At 44.8% G+C, this 12,374-nt stretch overlaps 1 protein-coding gene across 1 annotated transcript in view; it reads right to left on the reverse strand.

The window, feature by feature from the left end:
* LOC147673771 (N-terminal EF-hand calcium-binding protein 2-like) overlaps window positions 1-12,374 on the reverse strand; it is a 565,615-nt gene that overhangs the window by 303,277 nt on the left and 249,964 nt on the right. The window lies entirely within an intron of this gene.

Here is a 12,374-nt window from a genome sequence, read left to right on the forward strand (position 1 = left end):
TAAAATTTGGAAAATAATATTATTATATCATGTAGGTGTGTTTTCAAGAAATGTCCCCATGTATGAATTAAATGCAAGAAAAATGTAATAAAGTAAAAAAGCTCAATAAAACCACATTAGGCCTCACGAGAGTGCTCCAAACAAAAACACCATGAAATGCCATCACGAGTATTATGCAATGCTCCTTCCCCATGTATCAGTATTTAATGTTACACAAAGAATTATGGATGGGTAGCTGTCAATAGGGTTTGTTTTTTAACTTCGGGTTACAAGTAACATCAATTATATTGGGGAACATCCTTTACAACGCAACTTTACCACGCAGTGCCTTTAAGACGCAACTATTACAACGCAAACCATTACAGCGCATTGTGCTGGGGGGCGCTCTAGGATAGGGAATAGATTTAATTTACTATCCAACACCTTCCCTAGTGTCCACGGGGACTGGAGTTGGAATAGTAAATTAAACTATTCACTATCCAGCACCCTAAAGCTCTATACGTTGTAAAGGTTTTCGTTGTAATACTTGCGTTGTAAAAGCATGCGTGGTAAAAGCATGCGTTGTAATGTCATACATCCATTATACTACAAAAGCGAAGCCCAGGTTGTCTCTTCAGTCCCATGGAACCCCAGGTCGCAAATACCTCTTTATTGATAGCTGCATAAGGAAAATGGTATGCTGTGTATGCCCCCTCATTCTTTTCGGTTGCACTAGAGTTGCAGCCCTTGAGTCCCACTCGTGTAGAGTTCCACTGCAATGCACCACCAGCAAAGAACCCACGGACCGAGCCACCTTCAAAGCACCCCTCAACAAATACCACTGACTCCTAAAAGACACAAAAACATGCCCTGGCAGACCACATGGAGGACAGCTTCAACCACAACAAAGAACTCTTCAACATCGTCAGAGAGCTCTCCTGCCCGTCAGCCAACAAAAACACAATCCTCGTATTACACTAACTCTGCAACACCCTGTCGGACTACTTCCACAGCAAGATACCCACCGTCTACAGCAATTTCAAACCCCAAACCACCGAGCCCCACAGTCCCCTCACGACAACAGACATCACTGACTATCCTCCACTCGCCGCATAGAAACAGCTCCCCCGCACGGCACCAAGGCCATCATGAACTCCATCCACTCAGGATCAGGGCCGAACTACGAACCCCAAGCAGCCCTTGCAAATTTTTACAGACCAGCTCCTGTAGGGTGCACAGTGAGTGCAGCGTGAAGCTGACCACTACAAGGAGGTTTGGGGGGGGTTCTTCCCCATGAAAAGTTGGGCAAAAATGGTGCATTCTACAACACCTTTATCAGCAAATGATTACCTTAGAGTGCACCAGGATTCAACAGTCTTTGTTAGAATCTTTCAATGATTTCCTCACTATCGCCCTCCAACAGTGCCCCTCATCTCTCCATAGCCCCTCTCTCACATGTATTTCATTTGTTTTATATCGCCTTTCATACTAGAGTAGGGTGTCGGAGCAGTTTACATCGTTCACACATAGAGAGACAATGAATCATATGTGTATAAATCAGTGTATAGAAAATGTTGCAGAAGACAAAGGAAACTACAAGGTGTAGATTCATGCCATCCATACTGTTAGCCATTTTTTAAGAGTGCTTGGTCTGAAGCAGCACAAGTATAGAATTCAGAACTTAACACAATAGTTAGAGTTGGCTTTACTAATAGGATTTTATTTCTACCAAAACAAACCCTTTTTAGGAATAATGAAAGACTCAGAAAAACACATACCTTTCAAACCTGTACCATGCAGTTTGCATGCAGTTCTTTGATAACACTTCAAAGCTAACGGTGCTAGATTATGATTGTAACTTGTGAACTGCACAGTAACAGAAGGGTCTATGAGAGAAAGGCAGTAACCTACTAAGCTAAGCACATAAAATAAAGTTCTGTGACCTGCATGGTACTCATCCTTTGCATAAGTCAGATTAACCCTCTGCACTACCTTAGATGAATCAACACTGCCAGTAGACAACACTCCGACCTCTCTCCAGCTGGTACATTAATCACCAGAGGTATCTTGACACTTTTATTGCTGCCTAAAAACTACTGGATATACAAGGAACTCTGAAACAGGTGATTCCAAAACTACTGCACTGCTACAAAAACAGCCCCCAGTAACAAAGCTGGCCTCCCAGCCTTCCAGCCTCCCAGAGAAATGCCTGATGCCCAGTCCGGCCAGTACGGCCTTGTTCTGAAGCACCCGCAGACCTCTCTCCACACCACTTCTTCAACCTCAGGAGCAATGAAATTAGCACCAAACTCGTCTCTATCCTCAACACATGCATCTCCATGGCCGCATTCCCAGGGCAATGGAAACACACAAAGGTCAGACCCCTACTGATAAAACCCTCCACCAACTCCAGCAAACTCAAAAACTACTGACCCATCTCTCTGCTCCCTTATCCTGCCAAAGTCCTTGAGAAGGCCATCAACCAACAACTCACTGAACACCTAGAAAACAGCAACCTGCTGGACACATCCCAGACTGGTTTCCACACCAACCACAGTACAGAGACTGTCCTGATCGCTGCTACTGATGACATCTGAACCCTACTTGACTTTGGGGACACAGCGGCTCTGATACTCCGTGACTTCTATGCAGCTTTCAACACAGTATCCCACCACACCATCATTAGGAGGCTCCATCACCTCGTGATGCAGGGAAATGCCCTCAGATGGATTGCATCCTTCCTCTCACGACGGATCCAGAGTATCCACCTACCACACCTCACATCAGAACCCAAGAGCATCATCTGTGGCATCCCACAAGGATCATCCCTTAGCCCCACCCTGTTCAAAACCTACATGACGCCCTTGACCAACATCGCCATAACCCATGGTATCAGCATAATCTCCTACGCAGACGACACCCAGCTCATCCTCTCACTCTCAGAAGATCCCCCCACAACTAAGACCAACATCCACAACTGCATGAAGAGCATGGCCGACTGGATGAGACCAACTGCCTGAAGCTCAATATGGACAAGACTGAAGTGCTTTATCTTCAGAAACAACACCGTCCCGTGGAATGACACCTGGTGGCCATTTGAACCCGGACTCAAACCCTCACTGACAAATCACGCCTGCAACCTCATCAGCAACCTAGATAGCAAACTCGCCATGAAATGACAGTCATCTCCTCCTGCTTCTACACTCTATGCATGCTCCGAAAGATTTTCAGATGACTCCCCATCAACACCAGAAAAACCGTCACCCATGCCCTAGTCACCAGCCGACTCGACTACAGAAACACACTCTATGCAGGAATTTCCTCACAACCTCTGAAGAGACTCCAGACCATTCAGAGCTCAGCAGCAGGTCTCATCCTGGACCTTCCCAAAAGGATCCACCTCACCCCCCGTCAGGAACCTTCACTGGCTCCCCGCCCAAAAAAGATGACAGTTTAAGATGCTGACACATGCCTACAAGGCCCTCCATGATCTAGGACCAGTGTACATGAACCAATGCCTGAACTTCCACCAACCCTCCAGACACCTGCACTCCACCACTCTTGCCCATACACCTCAAATCCGTCAAAGCTACAGCAGACACTGCTCCCTCTCCTACCTTGCCGCCATGCCTTGGAACCACCTCCACTTCTGAACAGTTCCTCACTCATAGAATTCAGAAAGGAAATCAAGACATGGTTGTTTGAGTGATAGCAGCAGGATCCCAGTGCTTGGAAACCCTCACAGGTGATTAGCCACGCTCTACAAGTCCTAATTGATTGATTGATTGGTTACTTACTCAACTCCTAGCACTAACATCCCTAGTTTATGATGTGTAAATTTGTGTGTGTTTCCTCCGAGATGCATGCATGGCATGTAGGAGTGAACAATGTAACTGAGGCCTGTTTGATCCATTTTGGATACCCTAAGCCTGGCCTTTTGCACAAGATGGAAGTGAGGCTCTTTTCACATATGACATTCCTCAAGTGGCAGGGGGGAAAGGCAATGCTCCTTCAGAAATCTGATTAGGACTTTTGCTGAATAAAGAACTGCAGATTAATCTTTCTGAAGTGCTGCCACTTATTAGCTGGTGTGAGTGAAGGATGGGACTGCAGTCTCTTTTCATGATGAAGGGAACACTTTAGGTGAGACCCTACCTTTTGTCTTCCCCTGATACCCATTTTAGTTTGCTGGGGTTAGCCAAGCACAGAAACCTCACACCTTATTGTGTCTCTGTTGTCCGTGCTGAAGGATGTAGACAACCCTGCTGTTGGAAGCATCACTCTACACAAAGGCTGTGTCTGGAGGTCAAGGACACTAGAAAGAACACTTAAAAGGAGAACCACTCAAAACCGGTTCTGAGAGTGCAGACAGTGGATATGTCTATCTTGTAGGCTTTGATTGTGTAAAAGTGAGGACTATTACCCCACTTATGGTTCCAGTTCCAAGTTCTCAATGACAAAGGAAGGGAGTTCCTGACCACCAGCTTCCCAGAGGTGTAGGGACATTGGCTGAGTCTTCCCCTTGCTGAAAGAGCTGTTTATCTGTCCTGAAGCTCCAAGAAGTCAGTCTGCCTTCTGAGAGTGTCAAGACTGCCAACTGTGCTAGCGGAGTGGCTGTCCAGGGGTTGTACTTGACTTAGTTTGCAGGGCCATTGTATGGTGGAAGTTGGAATATCAGAGGTAAAAGGCCTCAGTTCCAAGGTTGAGGACTAATAGTGTCAGCTTGTTCGGTGACCCCTTGAATGGGGTCTCACAAGCTGAGAGCCAGTGCAGCTCTGACAGGGGCTCTCATTGTCAGCACAGACTGCTTCTCTTAGTCAGAGTTCTGTATAAACGTATCTCTGATAGAGAAGATGTGGGTGGTGGAGGTCACATTCTCCCATCTCTCTTGGGTCAGCAGAGACCTAAGAGATGTAGGAGAATGAGGGTCAGATGGAGGACAAATCAGCCACGACATTGCTTTGTTCAGTCTCTAGAGACTTTAGCAGGGTAAAGAAAGACCAGATAAGGGGCCTCTTCCCCAACTGATGTCACTGAGGTCAAAGAAACAACTTCCACATACCAGCAGCAGTGAATAGCCAGATTTCTAGTCTTCAAGCTAATGTCTTCCAGTAAAAGCCATCAAGGATAATAAATGTTGTCAAGTGATATGGATTCAGCATTTCTCTGAACATCATCTATAGATTATTAAGATTAGATGTTCTCAAAATCATTATGTCATTCCAATATCTATCTATATTATTTGTTCACAAAATATATTGCTTTGCACCTAAATTGTGTTTTTTCATTTTTTTTTCAAGACATCATGAAATGGCCTCACAAGAGACCTTCCACTAGGCTTTACCTCACTACCAAGAGTCCACAAAAAGGTCAGTTCTGGAAAGCAATAGTTCCCATGGCTTTCTTTTAGCTGTAATCCCTCATGATGTCATTGGTCATCATTTTCTGTGAGACTCACCACTACCACACACTTGGACCGAGTCTGCGAATCTCCTTAAGATTGCTGTCAGCAGCTAATTGTCAGTTCACGGGCAAGGACTGCCCTAAGGAAAATAAAGCTCACTAACCCATCATTTTTCAATCAATTCCCGTCAACCAAATTGGTTTCTAGCTTCACCACAACCCTGGATATTCCAATGTTCTAATACCACAAAGTGTCAGCTTGAAAAGCAATAGAATTTAATCAGCAGAATATTTCTGAGGTGTGAAACACGTTGTTTGATGGTTAGATTATTATTATACAAGGGTGTCTAAAGTGTGATATTTGTGTGTGTGTGTAGAATTGGAGCTAACTTGGAAAAGGTCTGAGCGGAGAAAGTGCTCTGAAAAAAGTTGCAAGAAATTGACGGTCAAAGATTTAGAATCCCCCAAAAGTGAGAATGTGTCAGTTAGTGGAGTGCAACATGGGATTACAACTGTATGTGAGTGAACTTTGATTGATGGCTGTCCTGGCTGTAAGGAGTGTAGGATGGAGATACATGTATCCAATGTTTCCAATTTGAGTACATCAGCCAGGGAAATGGTGATTAAAAGAAGAGGCCAAAGAATGAGAATATACAGTGGTACTATTTACTTTCTTCCTTTTTTGGGAAGAGGGGTTTAGTCCAAGTTGTGTAAAGAGCACATAATCTGATTTTTAAAGTTTATTGGTAAATGGTGAACCAGGTCCAAACAGGAGCAAGTCTAAATATTATTGTTTTGTATACTCATGAAACATCTGTTGAGATGAAAGTGACTGCCTTGTGAATCATATTGTGCAAGGATCATGATGTGCCACATGTAAGTATGCTTAATTAAATAAGGGAGAACAAACATTGAAAGCTGCATGTAGACACAGAATTGACAGATTTTGGGGAGAAGGAGCTATTCTCCTCAGGAATGATGTGTGTGGGGTGTTTTGCATAACCAAGGTGGCCAGAGTGACAGGTTTCAGCAATCACAACTTATGGCCAACTATTGAAGTCACTGATTATGCATTAAATAAGGGTGAGACGCTAACAGGAATAATTTATTAGAATGTCACGTCTTACCTTTTAGAAGTGGATTGTCCTTCTCCTGTACCATCGGGGAAAGAAGCGTGAGGATGATGCTGCAGCTGGTTGGCTGGACGGTAGGGACATTATAGGTAAGTGCCCCTTTGGGCTTCAGTTGTTTACCAAGTATCCCATGAAAATATTGGCCTGTTGGGTAGCTAATAAGACTACATCACAGAGATGTTTAATAATATAAGGTACTGTCTGCTTTCACCAGTAAAGGGCACAGTGAATGCTGTTCTCTACTGTCGCACTGGGCCATCTACAGAAAATGTGTTTGATGGTTACAATCGTTGCTTAGTGACATTACAGCATTCAATCGGTGTCCCTGGGTCATGCTGCTTTTTAGAACCTTTCTAGTCACACTTCTAGGTATATCCTGGCCACTACCATCATAGCTTGATGGCTTTCACTAACCATCAAATGACCAGCCAATGTCACAAATATTACTGGTGCAGAGCCATGTTAAGGAGTAACTATCTATCATGTTGACTGGCCAGAGCGTGAAACAACCTTTACAACGCAATCATTACATCGCACTACATTTACAACGCAGTCATTACATCGCAACATTCTTTACAACGCATGTCACTACAATACATCGATTACATTGCATGTCACTGCAACGCATGATACTACATCACATGTCACTACAACGCAGACATTTCATCGCATGTCATTACAACGCATACCATTACAAAGCACAGTACCCCTACACTATCCAACACTTACCCTACTGTTGCACCCCCTGGAGTTAGAATAGTCATTTTTACCACTACACTATCCAACACTTACCCTACTGTTGCACCCACTGGAGTTAGAATAGTAATTTTTACCGCTACACTATCCAACACTTGCCTCAAATGCAATGTATTGGTATGCTTTGTAATGGTATGCGTTGTAAAGGTATAATGCGATGTAATAAAATGCGTTGTAAATGTAGTTTAAAAAAATTAGTTGTAGTGGTATGCAATGTAAATATATGCTTTGTAAAGGATGTTGTGATGTAAAAACTGCATTGTAAAGACCTGCGTTGTAAATGTATGCATTGTAACATCATACATTCGCCAGGGCTTGGTGCATTTGCATGTTTTCAGAAAGAGAAGGAATATATTAGTGAATAGCAGCGTCTTCTGGTAGTGGTTTCTACATGGATGTCTATGCTTTAGTTTCCTCTCTTTGACTACCAAGTGAGGGGGTTATGTGACTGGTTTACTGACATATCTCTGGGACACAGAAGTGTGTGAAAGGGGACGGCTAACACATACAGCATGGCAAAGATGTTCTAACACATCTATAAATAAAATACTTGTTTGCTCTCCAGTCTAAAATGTACATGCATGTAATCCTAAAGCACGAGCAAGCCGCATTTTTTTTTTATTTTCTTTATTAAATTTTATCAGTACAATCAAACACAGAAGGGAATAAAAAAAGAAAAAGAAAATTGGGGGGAGGGGGTACAAACAAACAAATGAATACATACTCCAAAAACAACAAATTGCGAGATTAGCAAATTATATCAAGGAAAAACAAGGCAGTTTAGAAATGACATATGACATCAATCATGGAAATAGGTCGTCGCAGTCGTGGGCATACATTACACGGTGGTACAACGAGCAAGCCACATTAAGTTTACTTTCTGTGATGCATTCAAGGTTAAAAATGCGCCAATCTATTCTTTCTTCTTTATTAATGTCCTGTTTTCAACTTGAAATACCGCAATGCACACCTCAAAATAACAATTGCTGGCCCAACAGGAAAGTCGAATGCATCATTGACAGACAATAGTATTAACCTTTCACCATGCACATTCTTCTGTTGGTACAGCCTGCATGGGATACGAGATTTACAGTAAAACCACTTGTGAGATGCAAGCGCATTAAAAGGGTAAAACAGCATCAAAGCATGCACCACAAACAAATCATTTGTTGATAGAATGGCTTGGAAGCATGGTGCCCTAATGACTTAGGGGCAGATTTACAAGCCCCTTGCGCCGCTTTTACACCGCCGCTGTGTCACTTTTGTGACGCAGCGGCGGCGCAAAAGATGCGCCATGGTGCGGAGTATTTACAAGGTGACCCATCTCCCAGATGCGCCACGTTGTAAAGCCCTGCGCCAGAAGAGGCGTACCATCGCAGGGGGGGTGTTCCGGCGCAGGAACCCCTCCTAAAAGTGACTGAGTGAAATGTACAAGATTTCACTCAGTCACTTTTGGGCCCATGCTGCGTCAAAACCCTGCGCCTGCTTGAAGCAGGCGTAAGGATTGACGCAGCATTGTGCACATAGGGCCCTCCTGATCATTGCTGGAGCTGCATCGCGTTTGCGACGCAACTCCAGCAATGCGCTGCTGTTACGGCACAGATGCGGGACGCATCTGTGCCGTTTTTGCCCCATGGTGCGGCGCATTGTAAATGCGGCGCATCAAAGGAGGTGGAGCTGCGGCGCACAATAACTGGTGCATCCCTGCCGATATGCAGGGATGCGCCAGTAATTGTAAATCTGCCCTTTAGAGTTATCAGACGCCCTAGGCAGGGGGTATGAAATGGCTAGAGCTAACACGCTCTGCTTGATTGGAACCTCTCTCTGATAAAATATATTGTATGCCTGCTTAGGCTGCCCCAGTATTCTGAGAAGTACACCTTCACTACATGCTACTGAGAGTTATTCTCTTACAGATTAACACTGTGGGAAAACATTTTTACTACATGTATAGAACTTCTGAATGCCTAATTGGTGGCACAATAGGCCCTTTTTTTACAATCACACAGGAGTCTTGGACAACTTGTGGTGTAATTACACAAACTGGCCACAACATTCTTCTAAAAGAAATATAAAGTCATTGGCGCTAGAGAGGCATAATGCAACCAGGAAATGTTTCCAACTGTGAAGTATGAAGTGACTTCTGGAAGTCACTGTGAGATTTCTGGAGGGGTGGATAGGGTGGACCGAACAACTCCACAACCAGAATTAGGCCATTTCTTATTCCACAATCCCCTTATCAGTCAAGGGATCCTGCCCTTTACCTTTTGACCCAACTTCCTTGCCTTGAACACAGAGCCATAGAAGTTTCTGAGCGAGTGAGGAAAACAGGAAAACAATGGTGTCAGTTGTCAGTCCCACTGTCCTGCACATTAACTTCTCTGAATGTTCCAAACTGGCGAGGAAGTGTTGTAATGGAGTGCATTAATATGCAAGAGGACAAAGCCCACCTGCCAGCAGACCAACTGATTCCTATCATCTACCTCTATTGACCAACTGCAGGTAGAGGTTTGGGTGTCCACCTGGAAGAGGGAGGGTCACAGCACAGTACCCATTCCAGTTGACACAACCCCCCGCCCTCTGCAACATTTGTGTTTAAAACAGAACATGATCATTAGTCAGGCCCGCAACGCCCATTGGGCTCAAAGGGCTTCAGCCCCCCCCGTCATGTGTGTCAGCCCGGCCTGAGACAGCTTCCCGGGCACACACAGCTGCACCCGAGTACTTCACAGGTCTTTAAAAGACCATTTACTTGTTAATGAGGCCTTGTTGTGTTTTCACCCCTTCTTAGAGCCCCTGCGTCTCCACTCTGCATATTGCTGGAAGAATCAGCCCCCCCCCCGAAATTTTTAGTAGCCCTCCTCGAAATTTGCCTCTAGTTACGCCTCTGTCAATAGTTCTGAAATCAATTAAGCCCTCGCTATTCCACAGTCACAAATGAGTAGCCGTAGCATGGTTGTTTCTAGTGATATAGCAGTGCCAACAGACCATTGTGATGGAGTATGTGCTCTCTAAGAATGACGTTACCACACCATGCCACATTTAGCCCCAATGCATCATTCCTTCCTCCACCTTTACATATATATGGCCCCCTAGATAGGCTGAATTAAGGACCATTGGGGATCTTCACAACCCCTGTGCATTTAGTGAGGTCAGCAGCGGTTCCTTTACTTGGGCGTGGTAGAGTCACCCCCACCCGCTATGAGCCTCACAGGAAAAAATGAGATGGCAATGAAAAGAATTAATTGTATTTTATTTTCCAACGTGCGCACTCACCACACTGCAGCAGCCCGAGCCCAGAGACATGCGGGAGTGTTCTCTGCTGCCGATGACATGAGCAGTGGCTGGCTAGATGCTCCAGAGTGCACATGTCACTTTGACCAGCTTTCTTGTGCCAGCCAAAGTGACAAATACACATTTTAAAGCTCTCCACCTAACTGTCTAAGACTGCTAGGTGGAAACCAAGCACAGGCCTACAGGGCCTGAAGAAACATCCTGCCAGCCCGCTCCATCCAATCCTGATGCTGCTCTCACAGCATGAGATCCCTGCCAGGATTGGTTAAGGGAGTTGGCTGGGCCCATGTTGGAGTGAAGAAGAAGATCTGGAAGAGCGAGGACGTGCAAGCCAGTTAAGTATTTTTTTTCTTTTTTCACTTCATCCTGCCCTCTCTTCTGTCCCTCCCCTTCTCCACTCGGCAGTTTGCCCCCTCCTCCCTGACAGCCGCCTCTGAGTGAGGTGCCGCTGAAGGCCAGCTCTGAAAATGTTTCCACCTCTATTAGGCCAGGGAACCAACTGGTGAAATAATACATGGCCACCTTCAGTCACTTTCCAATATTATCTAAAAATATATTATTTGCCTTTGGTCTTTAAGATTGAACAGGTAGACACTGAGATTGAAAGTGATTGGCAGACAGTATCCAGATATGGGTAATTTTCCACAAATCAAATCAAATCAAATCAAATCTTTGGGGCAGAGTAAGGAATTTTTTTTTGTTGGTGTGTGGTATGAATGATTGGTGCATTATAGTTAATTAAAACATCATACATTATGGGGAAACATGCATTATATTTTTTGCAACAAATGTTGAAGTTAAACTTTCAAATATATGAATAGTCTTCAAATTTTTAATCGTAGATGCATTGAGTACTTGAGCCAGAAACACGAAATGTCACGTCAGCAGTAGTGAACGTATATCTGGATTTAATGAGTAATAAAGCCTGAGGACTCTGATTTTTCTTTTTTTTTTAGAATGAACTAAAAATGTTAATTTTAAGCAAAAATGAGGCTCTGGTGGAAAGGCAACCTTTACAGGAGCTGCAGCGCTGGCTGGCAGCCCAGGACTTCTGACAGAAATCCTAATGAGGCATTGTTTTAAAGGCAGCGCGGCACCCTTTGAAGCCCGGCTTCATAGGGTACCACCAGCTTCCCGTTGGGTCGTCGGTCTTAGAGAACGAGCCTCCCCCACGGAGAGATTATTCTTGCTTCGTCTCCAAATGTTATAGCGAGACATTTTGCAGTTTTTGAATCAACTGTGGATTCATTGATTTGAAAGATGAGGGCAGGGTCGGACTGGCCATAGCGGGCACCGGGCAATCCCCCGGTGGGCCACACGGGTGGGGCCGGTTTTGGGCCCCTGGGGGCCGTTTTTCTTACAGGGCCGTTTTTGCAGCATAGCTGCAAAATCGGCCCTGTACCAAAATCGGCCGAAAACCGGCCCGGCAAAGAGCTTCTGTGGCATCTCCACCCCCCCAGTGGGGAGGGTGGTGGGCGGCCGAGCACTTTGCCAGGGCCGTTTGTGGTTCCCAGTCCGGCCCTGGATGAGGGGGTTGCATTTCCCTAAATGGAGCCTGTTTGGCCCACAGATGATAACTGTGACTAGAAACCATTAAAAGATGCCACTTCTATTGCATTGTCTGGCAGACCCCCTGGGTGGTCTGAACCCAGGCTCACCCTTTCAGTTGCCATCTAAAATATTTATCAGGTCGACCAACTCAGCCCTTGCTACACAAAAATTAATTTGCATTTATTGATCAGAGTTTCTATACCTGATCTCTCTCACGACTGATTATAATGCCCTGAGGAGTGCTGTAAGCTAAGGGGT

This window comes from Lissotriton vulgaris, chromosome 12 (genome assembly GCF_964263255.1).
Source record: "Lissotriton vulgaris chromosome 12, aLisVul1.2, whole genome shotgun sequence".
NCBI classification, from domain to species: Eukaryota; Metazoa; Chordata; class Amphibia; order Caudata; family Salamandridae; genus Lissotriton; species Lissotriton vulgaris.